Here is a 22,665-nt window from a genome sequence, read left to right as displayed (position 1 = left end):
GTGTGGGACGATGGCGCGCGCGCGTATACAAAGAGAGACGACCTTGGCGGCAGTGGTCTTGTTTACGCGGCCGTTGCACATCTCGCGTGCGTTTTATTATCGTATAGGTATACAAATAATACGCGTTACGTATATCGCGAGACGTGCACACATGGCGTTCTTTTTGTACTTATTTATTTATTTATTTTTTACTTCATTTTGCCGCTGGTCATCCAACTCTGTTGCCGACACCGCCGTCGCCATCATAGTCGTCTGTACGGCGCGGTGCAAATGTCCAAGAGACTGCAGCGGACGGACCGGCGGGCGATGGGGCGACGGCGTGGGGTCAACTCGCGCGCCGCGGAGATGAAGGAGACGACGGAGAGATGAAGGCGAAGTAGTAGGATGACGTGGAGGTGGAGGAGAAAAAGAAGAAGAAAATAATATAAACTCGCGAGCGGCGGCGGCGTTGACCGGGTTTTGTCGTGCGGCGGCTGTGGCGGCGGAGGTGGGTGACCTTGTTGCCTTGCGCGCGCGCTCTCGCTCGCACACAGCACCTTCAGCCACCGCTGTATAATAATTGGATTGGCTGCTCACGATAAATCAACCTGAGCTCTCTCACGGTCGTGACGGTGAGATCTCATTATAATACACACACACACACACACACACATACACACACTCGAACATACGCACATCTACGTAAAGTCAAAGACTCGACTGCAGACAATGCAACGGTGGCACAGGTTTTTCGCCGCCCCAAACGTAAACACGGTGAAACATTTCCGTGGATCGGTGCGAATCAGCGAATCTTCCGCGATATTGAGCTCGGGGAGACTAATGCTATGGCGATGTCGGCAAGACGCCTGAAACAGAGTGAGAGAAACAACACACTAAATCATATAATAATAATATCGTGTCCGCGAGTGAACGCCCGCGATAAGGTTGTCAAGTCGACTGTCGACGTCCTGTAACGTGCACACGACGAGTCGTTTACACCATCAATGGCATCAAACCGTTTAGGAGGACGAACTACAACTTTACTGTTGTACAATTATAGTGGACGATGTTTTCGTGGATTCAAGCCACTATATTATTTTATATTTTATCCGTCTTTAATGTGTTGTGCGACAGGTTGACGACTTGTATCTTGTTTATTTATTTTCAAATAAATTAACGCGCAATAAGAAAAGATTTATTAATTATTTTTTTAACTGGTGTGGAATCGACTCATCTCTATTTGGACTAACACTTAGGTGATAAAATACAATAGTTCTCAATTTAGTACCATAAAACTTATACCACTACGATATCATTATCGTGTTTCTTTTACCATTACTTACTATCTGTCTATCTAAACTCATAGCAGTATTTTTAGGTACTACATGTATCGATATCATATAACATATTTGTTGATATATATAATTTTAAATTCTAATAATTTTTTATGTTTAAGGCTTAAGGTTAAAAAATAGGTGACCTAACACATTAGACATATATATCTACATTAAAGAGTTTTAAGTTATTAAATGTTTTTTTTTATACTTACAATGTAATTTGATATTTATTAATAGTAAAATTGTACACTTAATATAAATGTATTAATCTACATAATAAATTCCTATTTAATCCTATTGTTCTCAATACTTATTTTAAAATATATTTCTTGTTACCCTATATTTATCCTAGGTTATTTAAACTCGACAGAATTTTCTATTTCACATCACGGACATTACGTATGGCAGAAACCGTATTTTCCCTCTTCATAAAATACGTTCTATACAATATCTATTTATATAACATACTTATATATAGATTCCTCCCAGACCCTAATACCACAACTAGGATTTTATAGCCCCAGGACGGCAGACATTTTAACGCTCAAATAATAATATATAATCTACCCAATCGCCCCAAAATAAAACTGAGGAAATATAAGTACGCAGAGCTTATTTTATACTTGATTTCGGCTACTAGATTTATCGTCTATTATAGAAGGGGTGCCTTCTCTTGACAGGGTGTCGTTTTTCAGTTCATTCACTTTCTCTATCCGACCATCAACCATCACCAATTGGCAATTATACTTGCATGCGAGGACTATACTATGATAATATTAGGTATTACCAATTTATTTCAATGGAACATTTTGTTAACATTTAAACTGACATTAAAAAATAAATAAAAATAATTTATTTCAGACGCCGTACATTTTTTTCGTTGCAAGATGTTGAATACTATTCATATTAATTAGTAGCCCACTCATCCCTCCTTATCATAATAAACCACTAAAATAGATATGCTTCTTCGACTAATTTGTTCTACGTTTTATAATATATAGTATACTACCATTATAAATAATTATAATATACCTAGTTTAAACCTGTTTGTGCGCGTCAACTTAGCAGTGTTATAATAATACAAATTAATAATTATGAATATATTTTGTACAAATTGTAATAATTGATCATTAGGTACCTTGATTTTTGTGCAATAATGTCTGTCTTATATTAACTGCAATAGGTAATTTAAGTTTTTGCGGGGGACGGCATTAAAATAATCAATAATAACAAATAGATATAATAAATAAGTAATCAATACCCCCTCTTATTAAATACAAACAACCAATAATATTTTCTGCATAACGATATTCTAAATTAATGGGCCTAACTAAAGAAAATTCAAAAATAAATAAACTTAATAAACATAAAAAGAGATAAAACCTTAATATAATTCACTTTATAAAATAACCTACAAAATAAATAATAGATTTTTCAAAATATCATTACATCTAACTTCTAATTTGATCTATATTTATAGACTTATAGTACTATACATTTAAATATAATAAATTCGCATTTTAAATATTTATTCAAAGACATATTATGATTATTTGTATAATAAATATTAAAAAAAAACTTTAACTTACTCCTCTCTAATAGGTATTTTAGGTGCGTATCTTTATATATTCAACATAATTTTTACAAGAATATTTATTATTTATTTTATTGAAGTATCTATATTTGAATAAATAATACTCATTTTTGTCTTATGTAGTTATTTTTTATGGGTTTTCAAAATTAAATTTTTCAGTGCCTATATATACTTACATATTATATATATGCAGTCATGTAGATACATTTATAGTTATTAGTTGTTGGAATTTTTCGAGAAAGGAAATAAAACAAGTTTCTTTATTTGTAAAAAAAAATTTAACCAAGTCATCCATAGATACACCTGTTATCTAATATATACAATAAATGATAGAATTTTCAGGGAAAACGTAACATTTCTAAAGGTCCAATTGTTATGCTAGATGCGTCGTGGATAAAAATTCAATCAAAATCCGTTCGATGCCACAGTCGTGTACATACATATACAATATAAGAAGTACACAGCTTTTCAACAAAATGTTTTGATCCTTTAAGCAGTAGGATAAATAGAAAAAAATGAATTCCTCTTTAAATAACTTTCTCTCTTCAGGTGATTTAACATAAATATATCTAAGTTTTATAACAAAAATTGCAACGTTTACTTTAAAAATTGATTCACATATTTTAATATAAACGAGTATACTTACTATTTATTATTCTCATCAATTAGTCAATACTTAAAAAACACACAATTATAATTATATAATATAATTTCCATTGAAATAAAAATTATATTTTAATAATAACGATATAATAATAATATTATATATATTATAATATATACTCATGTGGATTGTAGCCTATATTATAGTGTATATAATATATTAAAATTAATCAGATGCTTAATACTAGTATTTTACTGAGCGGTTGTGTTGTTGTGTACTTTAAATAATTCTATTTTATAATATAAAATTAAAATCCATACTTAATTTATTAAAGAATACAAATATTATATTACAAAACTATTATAATACTAATTTATATACAGGTGTTATTAATAAAATTAATGTCTATTGATATCGAGAAAGCACTCTTTGATTATAATAAAGCATGGAAAAGATTATTTTAAAGAAATTGCGTATATTGTGATAAGTTCTACATTTATATACTTACACCATATAAAGTATGACGATTGTTTATTTAAAATTTGATATTGATGAGTCATACTATCAACTACTTCTAAAACAATTAACTAAATAAATTGACGTATAAGTAGAGATATTTATTATATTAGTTTCATAGCACGTAAAGAATTTAAAGTTTTATTGACATCAATGGGATCTTATGAAACAATTTCATAATAAATAAAACCAACATATATATTAGGTAAATAATATTTTATACTAAATAAAAAAATGTAATTTAATTAAGTACTTCTATATAGGTATACCTATATTATGATATTCTATACTTATATTTTATTCATAATTACTTAAAATAATTAATTATTGTATTTATACTCATATTATTCAATTCGAATTTTTTTTTAATATTTAACAAACTTAGCTTACTTATGGTACTTAAGTCTTAAATATTAATAATTAATTATTATTATTATCATTAATAGAGATATTTAATTATACAGTATAATCTATAATATTATTGTGTACATCTGTATACAAAGTAAATATGATATTTATTATGTAATTTAAAATTTAAATTATCTAACACAATATTTTGGATTTAATATAAATTTAAAACAAAAATTACTACTTACAGTTCCTTATTTTTTATATTTAAGTAAAATTAAGTTTAGCATAATTACAAACTTTGAGCTGTCGACTTTAAATTTAAGTTTTTTATTCTATACTAATTATTATATAGGCTATATTAAAAATGCATATTATAATTAATTATATACTATAATACTATTAATACTTATATTATACTTCCAATAATCTAAAATGATCTGAATAAAATGTTCAATCATATATACTTTAGCATACGGACTTCTTTTTTTTATTAATTATAATTTATAATCTATAAACTTCAACAAATGCTTACAGGTATTTAATAATATAATATAACACAACTTTAGTGTCCAACTAAAACTATATAACATACCTACTGTTTATTCAAATTTATTCCAGAGCTGCAACCACACTGTATAATATAATAAGCTTTTAACCGGGTTCAAAATCCATTTACTCTTTACATAAATATTGAAAATACCATGTATTCAACAAAGTTAAATAATACATAGTACTTAAATTAATACATTTGTGAATAAATTATGAATTAATATTAAATAGTAATATAATATACTAATAATATTTTATATATATATATTTGTTTTACTAATATTACACAATATTCCATTATATATTCCAATATAGAACATTAATATTTGTAGTGTAATATTATTATTTTAAACGCATATTGATGCTTAAAAAACAAAGCTAGGAAGTTGTATACAGATACACAGTACACAATAAATGTAGAACACCATCTAAATGCAATTTACTAATTTATATTATTAGTTTATTAACTATTAACAATAATATTTGAACTAACAATAATTATTGGGTGCCTCGAACACAAATTAAATAAGTACTTTTCAGACATGTTTTGACCATATTATAGTTACACATGTATTGCATGTATTCAACCGTTGTAATAAAATCACTCAATTTTTATTTTATTTTTTTATTTTTTATAAACGTTTACTGAGGTGTTTTGAAGGCCATGTTCTCATTGGCCTCAACTATCGTGCTGTAGTTTAAATTTGAGGTTTTAAAACTATTTTGACCTTAGAACCAATACCAAAAAAATTAAAACCACCACAATGTCATGAAAATAGAATAAATAATACAATTTATATTTAAATTCGTAGTTAATTTATTATTTTAAAATTAAAATATCTTCTGAAATAAATCTATTCGTCGAGTTTACAAAAATAGTGTTAGATTTTAAATTATTGAACCCTGATTGTATTTCTGTTATGAATTTATGATATGTTTCAATAAGTTTCATTTACTTACCTATAATTTCTAATCCTTTACAATTTCTTCAAATCTAAGCTTTGACCTTGCTAGTTGTTTTCACAAAGTACCTTGATTGTTATTAATCAATTAATCTTCCTGTGTTTTACCTTCGAAAATATGATTCTAATAAATGAGAACAATTAGTAAAAAAAAAAAAACAAAAATCGGCTGAGTGATTCCTGTATTAGGCAGTATAGTTTCACTTCACTCGACTTTGGTGGAAATTTCACGGGATCTACTACTTGTCTCCTTGGGTGAGCGTGTAATTGATGTATTTATATATACTACGTAAAAAGAGAGAATTTAATCAATTTAAATAGTTATGTTAAAAGAAGGTGAATATTATTAAAAAATAAACATTTACAATTTTGATAAATTTGAGTTAAATTAATAATTATTATTTTAAAATCACTTATACCAGTTTTAAAAGACCTTTTATAGATCAATAGATCTTTCTATAGTGTATAGTTCAAATTTCAAATTAAAAATATATAATAATTAATCCCATTAATCTCAAATGTATTAATGTATAATTATGAAACAAAAACGGTTAAGGAATAAAATATGTTGAAAGTTATTATGCAATAATAATTATTTATTTAACTAGGTGCATAAAAAGTATGAATATAACAATATCATATATATTATGATATATATATAATCCATATTATATTAACTATCATTGAAATTTAAAATAAATAAGCTTTTACAAAAAATTATTCCTTTAAATATTAGTTGGATAATATTGATAAATACCAATACAAATATTATTTACACTAAATTGATGATAAAAGTTTCATTTTTAAATTTTTAATTATACTAGATAATATTGGCTATATAATATGTATAAAGTAGAATACACGTACATTCTATTTAAAATCATTTTAACATTGAAAGTGCGACGTATATTAACATGTTTAATATAATATAATATCTCATTTAAATCTTAAATTATAAAATAGAGGTACAAGATTTTAGAATGAATATACTATATTAAAGTAATTTTACATTGTATATTTTTATTGTTGAAATACAAATAGATATAATATTTTGAGAATTTAGTTCTTTTGTAAATTGTCAATAACAACTTCTTTTTCGTAAAGATTTTTTAGATTTTGTGTTTTGTTTTCGTTTCATATAATCGTATAACCCCGAAAAATATATTTTAATTACTAGTCCATTTATCTAGTTAATTTGTTTAAATTAAATTAATTTTTTACTCGTTACAAAATTATTGATGAACGAATCATCAAATTATTGTCTAAATACCAACTAAATAAAATAAAATAAAAATTTTATATTAAGTTTGTGGCGTCTTTTTTTAATTTAAATTTTATTTTGATAATATAATAATATAATTTATATATTATAGGTAGTTAAAATAAATTGTATGGATTTGATTTTCCTTGAAAATAATTTACAGTATTTTATTTTGCGGAAATATAAATAACGTAACTTTGACTATAATTTGATATACGTAACACCGTCATGACGTATTTTTGATCCAAGTCCCAGACCAGATGAATAACGAGTGATAAATAATTGATAGGGAAGGCGGATATTAACTTAACAGACTGGTGTTAAAAAATGACTAAATATAGTTTTGGTTTTATAATAAAAATCGTAGTGAGGTAGTAGCACTTTTTCTTTAGTATTTAGTCGATACAGTAACCTCGACATGAACCATCATATACTTTAAGATAAAATATTTCTGCAATTTTAGAAATATTATTTAAAAAAAAATCTAGAGGAGGGGTAAAATAATGAATTTATAATACGTCCTTGTTTTTGGCGCAAATGAAACTGAATATAATATGAACTATGAATCTTGTGTAGTATTCGCAGTACACACAGTACACACATTACACAGAGCTATTACGGGAAAAAAACTTGTTGTATGCGAAAATTAAGTCGCCAAGAGGGGTCCTTGTACTCATTCAAGGTTCGAAGACCGTGGCTCGGTTAGGTCCAAGACTAATTTGATTTGTTCAATGTCAATGTTAAATCAATTCTGTCAATAATAACTATTCCAAGTTCGCCAACAATTTTTTAATTTTACCAACGATTATATTTTATAACCGGTAGACCATATAATATACATAATTAAAACATAATATAATATTATAATATATAATGCACAGCTATACGTTTACAGAGTGGTATACCAAGCATGATCACCCCCTTTTTTGCTTCAATAATGCAGTTGTTTAAAATATGATTTTAGAAATTTTCAATTATGCTTAATGTCCATATTTTCAAATACTTAAGAATTTTTGTACTACGAATATACTTAAGAAGTATTCCGCGAAGAATGAAGATGCGTACTTCGGTTTTTCAAACATACCTAATATCCCTTTTATACTAATCTTTATGTATATTTAAAATTTCCAAAAATCAGAATTTAAATAAATTAATAATTCAATGAAAAAAAATTGGAAGGGGAATATGCTTGGTGAATCCCCATATAATATTATATATATATATATATATATATGCGTGTGTTATACCGCTGTTATTATCTATATCATTATCATATTATTGTTGGTGTTGGTGTTGTTGTTGTTGTTGTTGTTGTTGTTGTTGTCGTCGCATACGTCTTAACAAATACAGCTAGGATCAGGAATGTGGAGAGGGTAAATACAAGACAATATCAAACGAATCAAAAAGTACATAATATTATGTTGTTTACCGCGATTTGAGACGCGACCTAATCTCATCGAAATTAAATGCATGCGCTCTCCCGGCACCCAAAACAGACCACGATAAATTAATTTAAGAACAACTACAACTACACTATTTTACTTTAATTAGTAATTGTATTATTTGTATTTATGATCTGATCTAACAATAATTCTAACATATTATTTATAAAAGATAAAACGTAAGTATATACATAGAATTTGTATTTGTTTATATAATAATAATAATAACATACTTAAGCATGATTTTATTATCATCACTTTTCATTATATTCGTCTACGTAAGACACATATTTTTTGGGCGACTGAAGTGTACGTGGTGTATGATGATAGTAAAGTTATAAAATGGGTTACTATGGTTAGTCGGCTAAAATCGACCATAATAAATATTATCCGGACGTCCGGCATATTATTATCGATCGATAGAAAACTAAAAAAAAAAAACTACATAACATTTAATTCATATTTTGATAAATTAATGATGACCTCTACGAGGTACAGCGTGTGACTGTACACACGATCTCAACGGGTCCGACGCCGAGATGTCTGGAAAAAGACGATAATCAATTTACCAAACTTAAATTGTTAATACATAATATTATTCAAGTGTATCTACAAAGGTAAAAATCGCACGCCGCGAAGGTTACGTGCTGTGCGAGCCATACAAGCGTAATACTAATTAATTATTATTTTGCGAATCACTTTATCCATCGTAAATAATTTGAAATCGATTTTTAATTCACGATTTATAATGTCAATAATCGATATAAATTGAGTATATGAGTTTCACGAGTGTTTTGTATTTATTGCCCGTTGACAAAATCGTTCGCTCGCACACATAACATTTAATATAATAAATAAGTACGGAAATTATTACCCGTACATTAATAAATGCGGTTCATCGACTTGAGTTCGACTTCCCACAATCGGATGTGCGTATACTCTGGCCGATATTCATTTTATAATCATTTTATGTTCAGAAGCGATTTAATTCACATTTCCCAAATGACGACATTCATTTTTGTGTTAAAATTATTTGTAAATTTTCATTGATATGCAGATCAAATAGTATCGTAATAATGTATTGAGTTAAGATATTTATTATTAATTCAACAGTATTTTGAAGACATACCTATCGAAATCGCACCGTTGCCCTTTGTTTTCCATCATCGACGTTTAAATTGTTGAAGTTTAATTGACGGCAAAACGTATAATATAATATATATATATAGGTTTACGACCGCGGCGATAAGATTATCTTCATACTTTATTAAATTGTCTACATTTTAAAATAAGCTATATTCCTACTCTGAACGCGATCGACCTGTTTTATTATTTTTCAAACGACCGTATGAAAAAACAATTTCTATTATTCAATTTTCACATATTTATAAAACCCGTTAATAGAAATTAATATGCAACGTATTCATTGACCATCGTCGTGAGCTTTTCCGCTGCGGACAATAAATATGTAACTGCCAAAAATAAAAATACTATGACGGTTTATAATATAGACTCAACAAGACTGCGGACTTTCCGTTTATATATAATATAATAAATGTAATTTCCGTGTGCGCAAATAGTATGTACACGCGTTGGCGGTCGACGAATATAATAATAATATATATTTTATATCATAAATTTATATGTGGATCGCGCGCTCGTGTGACAGGTGGTGGAAAACGCAAGTACATAATGTATAATAATGTTGATAGTATTAATAATGTCCCCGGTGGGTCGCGGTGGATGATGGCGAGGTAGAGGCCTAATGGAATTGAACGCATATACACGACAGGTTTTAAATGTATAGTCGTTTTTATTATTTTATTTTTTTTCTTTCTATCGTTTTTTTTTTTTGGGAAAACGTGTCCGGCGCACGGTCGATTTGGTGCGGTCGCTGAGCGTTCGAAGTTCGATTTCACCACCCGCCGAACGTGACAGTTTTCCATAAACAGTAAACACCATGCGGTCGTAACAACTATACACGATATAGGCTACCTAAAGCGTGGAAACTCTTTACTAGCACACATATATGATATAATGATAGACTTTATTATTAAATATTATTAATAATAAGGATGTGTCAAACTTTAATATTATCAAGAACGCAATTAATTGATTATTCGCTTGATTTTGTGAATTTGACACTCTTTTGTGATAAATTTTAACTCGGTGGTGGTACAAATACATCTATATTTCCGTATAGTAGATTATGACGAAAAAAATGCAAAACTTGATAACTTGGCGAACTTCAAGTGTTTGAATATCTCATAGTCCACGAATCCTCCTCAATAATTATTAAACATAATTCGTACAGCCTCGCAATACCACAATAATAATATTATATTATAGTCTGCTCCGGTTAGAACCCGCTACGATTATCTTGATTTCTGATTTTACGGATTTTCTACATTAAATTAACTCGATCGTCCTATGGTTAACCTTGGAAAAAAATAACGCACGAAATTGGATGTTCACACGCGTCAACGCATGGCTATTATATTATATATTATATACAAATATAATATTAGATACACAGATAGTATAATATAATGTATTATATTAACCAAGTGGCGTAGACAGTATACTATCGATTTTTATATTTTTTAAATATAATTACATTATAACAACTATCATTATTGCACTATTAGAATCATGTCGATTCCTCATCAATTTCTCGTTTTTTTTTCGGAAAGCAAGAATAACTTGTAGAAGTGCTACGGGTGAACAAAATTACCAGCACGAAAATATAACACGCATTATTTTATCATATAGCTCTCTGTGTACTCGAATGACGAGTGCGTTTATCTCTGACGATGGTAATTTGTCAATAGCCCACTATCAGAAATTGGAAACAAATGACCCGACATTTAGATAAAGTAACGTTGTGTACACTCCATTATTGCCTTTGCTGTGTACCTTTTCTGTTAAATTTCCCGACCAATAACAAGGTAATTTATTAGTTATTTAATCAGGTATTCTGAATTCTGATCTCAAAATAATATATTGAGTTGACCCCATGCATGATATATGTAACTTACCTAACCAGCTATACAGTATACATACTTTAAAACTGCCAAACGAAACTATAAATTTTCTCCCTTTTCGGTGAGTATATTAACGCGAATATAGTATCTACAAAAAAATAGTTATAACGATCTTTACTCGAGTTTATTACTCTAAGATTATGTCGATGATACTTGTGCATTAGCATTAATATGTATAATTTATTTGATTATACGCCTCCATTATACACAGGTATTATGTGTAAATACTATTTCGAAAACATTCAGATGCATGTAATAAATAATTGTATTCGTAAACTTGTTAAAGAAGTATTATGAAGCCTGAAGCACATCGTCAATATCAACATAGACATTTTCATTAGTCATTTGTCGCTGCTAATGATTTTTAGTGACCACCTGCCGTCTTTTTTACTCAATAAACAACATTTAATACGAATCTAATGACTAATGAGAAGGTAATTATCATAATATATACATTATACAAGCGCTTAATTTATTTATCGGGTACAGGCTGCAGTTGTAAAGATAATTCTATTTCTATATAGAACGATCTACCATGTTTATTGAAAAATAAAAAACAAATACAATTTTTAGTTAGTTAACCTATATTATACTACAGCACTACTAACAGCTACTTGTACAATATTATAATAATATTGTACTATAGGTTTAATAGATATACACATAGCAGACGGTAGTGTATTATATAGATTAGTAATCAAGTGTAATCCCTAGAATTAGATTTCTATAATAATTCAAGTATACATTATTTAGTGATACTATTTATTTTAATGGTATATTATAGGTACACTAAAATATTACACATTCGTATAGGTATTATAATATGTTTCTGGTAATGAGAATAATTTATATGCGTATTCTGTTATGCATATTTTATACAACAACAAAATACTAGGTATATAGTAATTATAATACAAAATACTACATCACAATATAATCACATTTACTAGGTAGGTATTATAAAATATAACATAACTCAATCTAGAATGTATAATAAAAACTAAACAATATAACACGACAAAGAGATAAATCGATATTATACAGCCGATACGAGTACGACGGGCACCTTTGTCAAACTGTTATAATATGATATCAGATATAGCCAATAGGCTGAACAGGGACAGAGCAGGATTTAAATACATAATTCGTTAACGTTAATGGTTATTACTATACAATAGCATATTTAAAGGGCGAGAGGACTTTGACCACCCAAAATTATTTATGCTTTCTAAAAAAAAACAGGTTTTCATTCTTTGTTTCTTATAACTAGAGTAAAATGAAATAAAATGTTATATTTGATCCAAGAATAAATTAAAACGTAATGAGCTTATATTGGTGATATTCGAGAAGAATAAAATTCTAAATAAATTGGTTTTTGGTAATATTTTTATTATTATTAAGATCGTTACTAAAACAATTTAAATAAATAACTGTAATATGGGCATCAAATTATTAATTTTTTACCCAATATTAAGTAGCTAATCGAAGAATAGCAATAAATTTATTATTATCATAATTGTTACTGTCAACACTTGTTTTTAAATTGAATTTATATACTTTTATGATGGTTATAGAATTAAGATTATTGTAAGTACAGGTTACACACATAATAAGACATAACTAATAAGACCTAAAAATATAAAATTTTTATTTCATCCGTTTAGTTTTAGTGCAATGATTAAAAATAATAATACAAGATAAAAGTGATACAACGCTGCCAACTATTATTTATCAATTTAACCTATTTGTCAATTAATAAAATATTATTACATTATTATAGTAAATTAAAGCATTATCACAATATACGAACATGTCTAATAAATATTATAAATATATATTATATTACATTAAACATCTTTATAAATATATTAAGCATAACTATGATAGATTATTTTAATAAATAATAAATAATAATTATTATTATTTCTAATTATTCTATATTATTCTTACATTATTTTTTGTCATTCTTATATTTTTATTCTATTTTTTTTAATCATTCATCAATTGAGAAATCAGTAAGATGCAGTTTTAATTTGAAATTATTAAACGCAACATGCCAACATTTATAATATTTTACATATCTATAATTTATTTTATAGTAATTATACAAATTGTACATAAAATTGATTAAATAAATTAAAATATTTTAAGCATTAAATAAAATAGTTAGTTGAAATCCTCGTCTGCCATTAAAAAAATAATAAAATATACAAATTAAACATGAATATTTAAAAAGATAAATTTTTAATTCTCAAAAGTGTACACTACTTTACTTATCACATAGTAGGTACCTATTATACCTATCCATAACAGGTCAATATATTTTGCAATTTTGGTAATGTATGAGATATAATATGTAATAAACTAATAACTAATAACTAATAAGTAACGAGTATTAACTGATGAATAATTATGAAATAGTTTAAAAAGTAATTTGTTTGTCTTATCCTGACATAGCTAATAATATTTTTTATAAATATTTTTATACTAGTAATTACATATTAATGCCTAGTAGAGCATATATTATTATTGATGTTGTATTCAATTATTATTGTCGACCCTGTAAAGCAAGAAAATAGTATTAAAAGTACTTTTTTGGCCTTATAGATTTTAAACTTAATACATTTTTAGGTCATGAATATTGTTTATTTGATTAACAATTCGCCACATAATAATATAATATAAGGCCATCAGTATGTTTTTGCCTGCTGACAGGGAAACCATGACCCATCACAGGTGGTTTAAAGAGAATATCGAGGGCTTTTTTTCATTTAAAAAACGTATGAAAAAAAATTACATTAATATTTCAGGGTGTAGGTCGAATGGAAAAATGATAGACGGTAAATACTAAAAACAACATTTTTTCCTTCTTAAAATACATAACCGGCAGCATACAACTACAATTTGAACAATCGATTCTTCGATAAGTTTCTTAATACTCCTCCGTTAAATAAAATTATTACTATTATTGTCTCTAGCGTGTCATCGAATATATTACGTGTCCGCTGTATAAGTATGCCTTAAGTATATACGATATAAACGATGCGTATACATCAGTATTCACTTAAATAGCTAAATAATCGTTGGAAGTACTATTTCATTCTTTGTTTAGTCACTTGTTGATTGTATTGTGAGAACACCTCAATTATTAATTTATTTTTATTCGTATGCAATACATATAAACATCAGTGATGTGAATATATGAGACAATCTATGTGCGTTATATATAATAGCCTCGTATATAACAATATTCGAGATATAAACAATTTATACGGCAATTTAGGCCCTGGTTTGCACTGCCATTAGTTTTCTATTCATAACTTCAACACGTTTCAATAAATCTACCACGCTGCGACGGTGAGGGATTATATAGTGATTAATCGAGAAGCTACAGAAGTTGAAAAAAATATTATGCGCACTATTGTAGCTCTTCAGCTGTCATAGCTCGGAGCTAAACGATGCGGTTATTGATAACCCGGGGCACGTACATAATACACTATTTAAACGCACACATTGTCAAATCGAATTCAATAACCATAAGTATATATGTGACATTTATAAATTGTTATACAATTTCGAACGAGCGGCGTTGGTAACAAATCGCTGGTATAGATTGCAGGCTGCAGCATCTACAACAGACAATATTATGATATAAGAATTTCGGCCTTTCTGTGCAGGCAGTATAGGCACTGATATAATAATATTATATATAAACTATATTGCATACATTGTATAATGTAACACAGCCTGAGCACCAAAACGTTCCAAACTATTATCCCCGCGCATCCAACCCGCGTTTAAATCCCTAAACCGTCGCTGCAAACAATTATTGTGTCACTGCAGTTTTATTATACGTATAATCATAAGTTTACTATTCGCTCTATTACTATTTACAACCGTAGATACCTATATTATTAATTATTATATATAGGTAGTATTAACTTACAATGATATATTTATAATTCATGTATGAAATATACGTGTGCAAGGCGCGTGCAGAAGATTTATCGAGACTAAACACTAAAAACTGTCCTAACTATAAAATCTGAAAACCTCACTATTGTATTGTAGCCACAGTTTAAACATACTGCTCACATGTATAATAAACGTATTTACATATTATACACACATATTATTATAAATTATAATAAGTGATGAAAACGGGCAAAAAGCAAACAACTTATGGGGAAAGATCGTCTAAACGTCCGACGACGGTCGTATTACGGTGTATACGGTTGGGCCGGAACAACATGTGGTATATATATGTGGCTTGGATAGCGGAAGTACATCAAACGTAAAAGTATATCTCTTCCGCCGCCAAACCCGTGGTCCGCGTGCATACAGCATACGCGTGATAAAATCATATTATGCATAAAAGAGGAGGGATTGTACAGTTAGTCTATCAGCCGGGTTGGGAAAATAACGAAGAAAAATAAAATACAAATATGTGAAAAAAGTGTAAAGCGCGGTGATAACCGTCGGCTGGCGGGCGGGTATGTGCGACTGACGAGGGAGAGACGGCGGCAATAAGGGGATGGTTTCGCGTATCGACCGCGCGCGCACCCCTAACCAGTCGCGGGGCGGTGGTGTTTCCCCGGCGCGTCGGCCTGCCGCGCTACCACCACCGCCGCCGTCGCTGCGAGTCCCTGTCAATCGCGCTTGCGATCGTTTCACCCTACCGCCGCTGCTACCGCCACCGCCACCGCTACCTCCCTCACCCAAAGCACCCTGCAGGGGAGAGCGCCGCCAACGCCACCGTTTCACGCATGGGGGTGGGTGGCCGGCCACCGTATCGTGGCCGGCTGGTGTGGCAGTGGCGACGAAGGGATCCTCGAAATCGGGTATAATATGTTTCCCACCCCACGGCGTCATAGGGGTGGTCGGGCGGGCGTTCAGGCGGGCGAGCGGGGAACGCGCGGATGGACTCTTCCCCTCCGCAACGTGAAAAAGGGGTGGCGGCGGCGGCGGCAGGGACCCTGTCGGATAAAACAACGCCGCCGGCAAGCAGTTGTCGTGTGCGCTCACGCCGATTTAGTCGTTCCCAACGCGAGACACCGAGCGCGCCGTCCGAAAGTTGCACACACAACATTCGTCCAATAAATAAATATTGTAAATTATTATTATAAACGTGCACACAGACTTTGTTCAGATAAAAAATCATTACAACAACAATCGTGCAGTAGTCGTCGCGAGTGCGTTGTTTTCGACTCGTACGTACAAAAACGAATTATTCCGCGGTACTTATATAATATTATATAATACGTTATTATTATTTTAATTGTCTATATTTTATTTTCAACCGATTCTAGTCCCTTGTGATCCCCGTACGAATTAACACTATAGTACAATACTTTTATTGTTGTTGCTGATGTTATTGTTATTGTAAACAAAAGAGTTTTTTTATCGACCGGTATCCGTTTTTAACGTAATCGTCAAGACGGAATAGCCGCACACAATATCTTTGAAATATCGTGGTCACGACAAGCGTATTTTTAAATAATATCCGTTTTGCGGCGCGTGCGCGTGCGTATTCCATCGCCAGTCTCACACCACTGCGGTGATACGGATAAACACTGTTGTTTTCCAGTCAATTTCTCAGCGTCACTCCGTTTCCTTTTGATGAGTCAAGGTGAGTGAAGAAAACACAACAATAATAATCATAATCATAATAATAACAACACCTGTTCGACGTCGTACACGGTGGGGGAGTCGTGTGTATGTAGTCGCTGCTGCTGCTACGCGCTCGCCGGCCGGCCGGTCGTAGTCCTCCCCACTTACCCGCGTATCGTCACTCCTCCGCCGCCACCGCTGCGCGACGCATTCTTCAAAGCAGCGTTCTCCTCCGGACTTGAAACAAAAGAACGGATAGGGACCGAGTGTCAACGACCCACGGTCCTCGGACGTAATTTTTATTTATTTTTTTTCTACGATCCGAGTTTTTATCTGTTTATATTATATTATATTATGTTTGTGTACACACAGACTCACGTATATTATGTGATATTTTCGCTCCGTATACCCATATTACGCGTGTGGTATCCGCCGGGATTTATTATCAGACCGGAATTAATAAATTGTTATTAATTAATCATAAGGTCATTTTAATGACATCGTTTATGAAATATGAATTCAAAAATAACAACTGCAATATAATATATATTATTATGATATGCATATAATGTATTTCGGTGACATACCACGGGAGTTAAATTCAAATTATACAACATTACACAAGTAGTTGCTTAAGACTATAGGTTATATAATTTTATCTCTCACAAACGTGATTGTAAAATTATAACTTTTTTTAAAATATACGTTTCGAGATAAGTCTGTTTATTGTTGTTTTCTTTAAAGCGGCAATCATTATTTGATGTAAACTAAAAAGTTGCAATTAAGTATCAATATGATGATGTCAAAGTGCATTTTAATTATTATTTTCGTAGACTAATTTCATTGAATGTTATTCAACCACAAATGATTTAACACAATATTTTATAATGATGATTAGATGTTTACCAATTTACCATTATTATTATTATTATTATGACACAAGACATAATATTGTAAACTACAACATTAAAAAAAAATGTGTGGATTTCAAGTATTTACTAAATCTATCTGTGCTTAAAACCTTCGTAATTCGTTGAATGTATACCATATTTTAATCTTTACAAATAAAACAGAATTAATGTTTTTAAAATATCTAATGGCAAAAACGATTTTTTTTGTTTGTTGTGTTTTAATCGAATTTTTGAATTTCATATTTCTTTATATTATGACAATAACTACAATCTCGATAGAGAAACAAAAACATGTATAAAACACACTAATTAACTCGATAATATTAACTATACTGTGTGCTTGTAAATTGGAATTTTATGAACCACTCGAAAAGTAAATAGCAATCCAGAAAAAAAATTGTAAATTATATAATTTTTTGTTCTATGAATCAAATATCATGTTTTGCTATGTTTTTCAAGTACAATAAAAAAATTATAAGTTATTTATAATTTTATTTATTAAACCATTTTGAGTTGATAATATATAATAATTTTACTGCACTTTATGTATTTGATGCGACTCTGCAACGAGACGTCAACTGGTAGGTCTCGGCCACGGATCATTCATTCGTGTATTATTATAATGATTTGCAGTTTTCGTGATGATGATTCATGCGTCGCCGCTGTACGTATAGAAAAGTTTTATAAAGTTACAACTTGTGTACAGTACTTGTAACAGTGTACACTCATAATAATATCGTACCGATATATATATATATTATAATCGCGTGACTCCGCGATCAAACCGGCTACACCATTAGTCCCGTCTAAATATATACGATTATGCACAGGCTATACAATGAGTATTTTAGGTATATACAGCGTGCCCCAATTAGTGACAAACACAATAATATAATACAAATTGTACAATAATAATCGGATCGAAATACCGCGGAACATGTTATAGTATTATCATGATCCAAATGTGTGTACGTATAATATTGAGTAATTAGTACTTAATAATATTAATTTATTAAAATATCGCATATTGTTATTGTCAGCATCCCACGAAAGAAACGGCGGTATTATATAGAGGTGTCTAGAGACGGATCGACTTTATAGTCGTGCTCGTCGAACATCGCCGACGGACACGTATAATACAAGTACCTACAATACACGAGCTCACGTGCTTAATAATAAAATAATAATATAATATAGCTTTGTGATTTATTACCAACGATATAATATTATGCTTTAATAATAATGATTATCGCTATTATTATTATGTGTCCGACGTCCGTCATTGTTTCACGACGCTCGTTCGTCAATCGGTGGGAACAGCGAAAAAAATAAACAAACAGTCCGTTTCGCGTTTTGTTCGGGGTTTTTTTTTTTTGTCGTCTTACCTGTTCAGAAAACGGAATGGAAAAAAACGACGTCTCAAACGCCGAGAGACGTCTCGGATGACGTACGACATTAAACGACGATAATATGACGACGACGGTCGTGTTGATAGTCCCTCGTTTTTTATACTCCCGTTGATCGATGGCCGACGGTCGAGACATTTTTTATACCTATCAAGGTACTCACATATCAGTGGTACCGATCCCTATATAATATGTACATATATTGTGGTCGCCATATAAGTTATGGGTGGGTGGTGATCGGTTGTTATCTACTCTGAACCCACTACAGGGCATAAACTTAATTTTTGCAGTTACACAGTGCTCTACTGCTCTGTGTAGTCTCAAGATAAGTAATAAACTAATATGGAAGTTCGTACCTATATTAAAATATTTTAAATTTTAATCGATGTTAATATCTTGGATTAAAATATTATTATAGTAATCCATTGAGATTCAGATGATTGAGTATCTACTATCTTAAGTTATGCGTCTCGTCGAGGTATTTATAACGTGACATATATTTAGGTAATAGTTAACCTATATGACTATATAAGTTTAAACAGTTTAATACAAGAACAATACAACTTAAGTAGATAAATATAATTTTATGTTATATTTATTTAACTTTTGACAACGTTTTTTCAAATGATTTAATAAAAGGGTTAAATTCAGTAAGGTCTTGAGGGGGTGTAGTATGTGTTAAAAAATTAGCGGTGATGGTTTACGGACGAGTTATTACTTATTAATAATTGATTTTGGCGCCACTACTGCTACCTACATAATTATTTCTTACCACATCGTGTCATATGGGTACACATTATTTAAATCAATTGGTTCACCCTGTAAAGAGGCAACAGAAATAGCTTTCGCTTTTCCGCCACCGTTTTTGTTTATCTCAAGGGCAGGACGATTTGTCTCCCGCGAACAATGGAGAACATGTTCGCCAGCCTCATTAGCTGCTCATCGCTGCTGGACGGACGGACAAAAGAAAAAGAGATCGTGAAAACCACACATGTGGTGTAGCACAATCACGTATAAAATAAAAAAGATCGCTGCAAAGTTTTCCGTCAAAATTTATGGTTTACCCCAATCCCTCCCTGCCACTGTGACGGGTGAGTTGATTTTTTTTTTTATTCACCCGAACGGAAACTTAACGGATTTATAGTCTCGTCAACCAATCGACTTTTTTTTTAACTACAGTATACAATATACATATATATATAATATTATATAATATTATGTAGTTGCTGCGGCGTGATAACAACCCGGGAAAAATACTAAGCGATACGGAAATACATTTAACAAGACGTTCTGGGATTCTTTTTATTCGAAATGTCTCAACAACTCCCCAGACTATTTCCTTTAGAGTTACGCGTATGTGTATTTATACGTCCAAATCAAATATTGCTCGAACGCCGCATACGGCATGCGTCCCTTTGAAACCGAATGCCATAGGATCCGTGTCAATAGAAATAAAACCGCAACAGAAAAAAAAATAAAACATAATATCAGAAAGCGAAATTGTTTACATGCGATGTAATAATAATATTGTATTACTGTACCTCACGTAAATGGATAAAAAAATCTATGGCGATAAACAACATATAAATAAATGAAACTGTAAATCATAGATCTCTATTATATATTGTAGTACTTCTTGAACCTTACTAGTTTTTTCCTATTGCATACGGCCATTATAATTATAATACGAGTGAAAATTCGTGTACATGTTATAAATATATTTCCAACACACGAAATAAACTGTTTCAAAAAAGGTCAACACCAATTTTTCTTATTATGTACATATTAATATTATTGTTTTTATTAATATTGTCTTCGGCTTACATAACTTTATATTCCATCAAATGTTCATGATAAATACGATGTGCATATGGAAATATGCGAAATGAACGTCAATACGAAAGATGGATATAACTTTAATTATTATTATAGATTGAACTTTTTTAACCCGGGTCCAGATTTTTAAATTGTTTACATATTATAATAATAGTAAATTTGATAAGATTAAAAAATGTAGGCGATTCGTTCATCTAGAAAAAGTTTTTTTGAATAATTGAGAATATTTCGGGGGTTAAGTTTGTAAATACCTAATGAAAAAAATAGATACTTAAGCGTAATTTTAATTTTGAGACCTACTTTTACAAATGTTTTATATCATTTACTAATAAAATAAAAAATAAAATTAGCATAATATTAAAGCATATTTTTTGATGTTCTTGAATTATTTTTACATAAAAAGTAAATTTGTATCACTTGAGAGAATATATTAAGGAGAAATTGTATATTTGTTCAGTGAATATTATCATATTTCAACTTTTGTTGAACTTAACAACCAAGACCATAATTTTATAAAATATGGATTACATTACGAAATTATCATTTATATACTTAACAAAATAAATAAATAAATAAATTATAAACTTTACGTTTATGGTTTTTCAATAGATATGTATTATTTAATCTCCGTTCCCTTGTTCGCTGGAACCGCCGTGTAATTATTTTGAAACAAACCACACGTCATGATTTGGATTTATAGTTACCCCAGCAGAATCCCACACTAAATACTCGATTCTCCGTACATACACTGATTACGGCATATGTATATAGGTAAATAGCACTATAGCAGTAATATGCTAATGGCACTAAGTCGATATTGGAGTATTATTGGAATCATTTGTGAACCGGAGAAACGTTCATTAAACACTGCAAATGAAACAGTTTTATCATCGTCTCTCGTCGTGAAGACGATTCAAGTCAGTTTGTTTCGTGTTTGATGTATGTTAATAATCGTCATACTCGCATAATCGCGATGCGTTAAAAAAGTATTAATGCTATTCCGCAATAATTCACAGAATTTCGATTTCACTTTACCTAATTATTTGTTTAACTATTGTTAAGTCTTCAAAAATATTACGTAGGTAATATTAACGGTGGTAACAACACGCATAACGTCATAATAATAATACATAATTTCCGTGAAAGGGGTTGTTGTTTATAAACCCAAAATAAAAGGCGTTCCACGAGATTTGTGCAAACATCGACGACGCGCCTTTGTTATTATTTCGTTTACACGCGCTATGTTTCAATTATTGTATTATT

At 30.2% G+C, this 22,665-nt stretch overlaps 1 protein-coding gene across 2 annotated transcripts in view; it reads left to right on the top strand.

Moving 5' to 3' along the window:
- LOC132918493 (brain tumor protein) overlaps positions 1-22,665 on the top strand; it is a 65,929-nt gene that overhangs the window by 6,277 nt on the left and 36,987 nt on the right. Inside the window, exon 1 of one of the 2 annotated variants that reach the window (XM_060979752.1) lies at positions 16,643-17,268. The exons of the other annotated variant lie outside the window; for it this stretch is intronic. The gene's annotated coding sequence lies outside the window, so the exon portion shown is untranslated. Of the gene's footprint in view, positions 1-16,642; positions 17,269-22,665 lie in introns of those variants that run through there. 2 annotated transcript variants of the gene reach the window in all.

Source organism: Rhopalosiphum padi, chromosome 1, assembly GCF_020882245.1.
Source record: "Rhopalosiphum padi isolate XX-2018 chromosome 1, ASM2088224v1, whole genome shotgun sequence".
Classification (NCBI taxonomy): Eukaryota; Metazoa; Arthropoda; class Insecta; order Hemiptera; family Aphididae; genus Rhopalosiphum; species Rhopalosiphum padi.
This window is presented reverse-complemented; position numbering and strand designations above follow the sequence as displayed.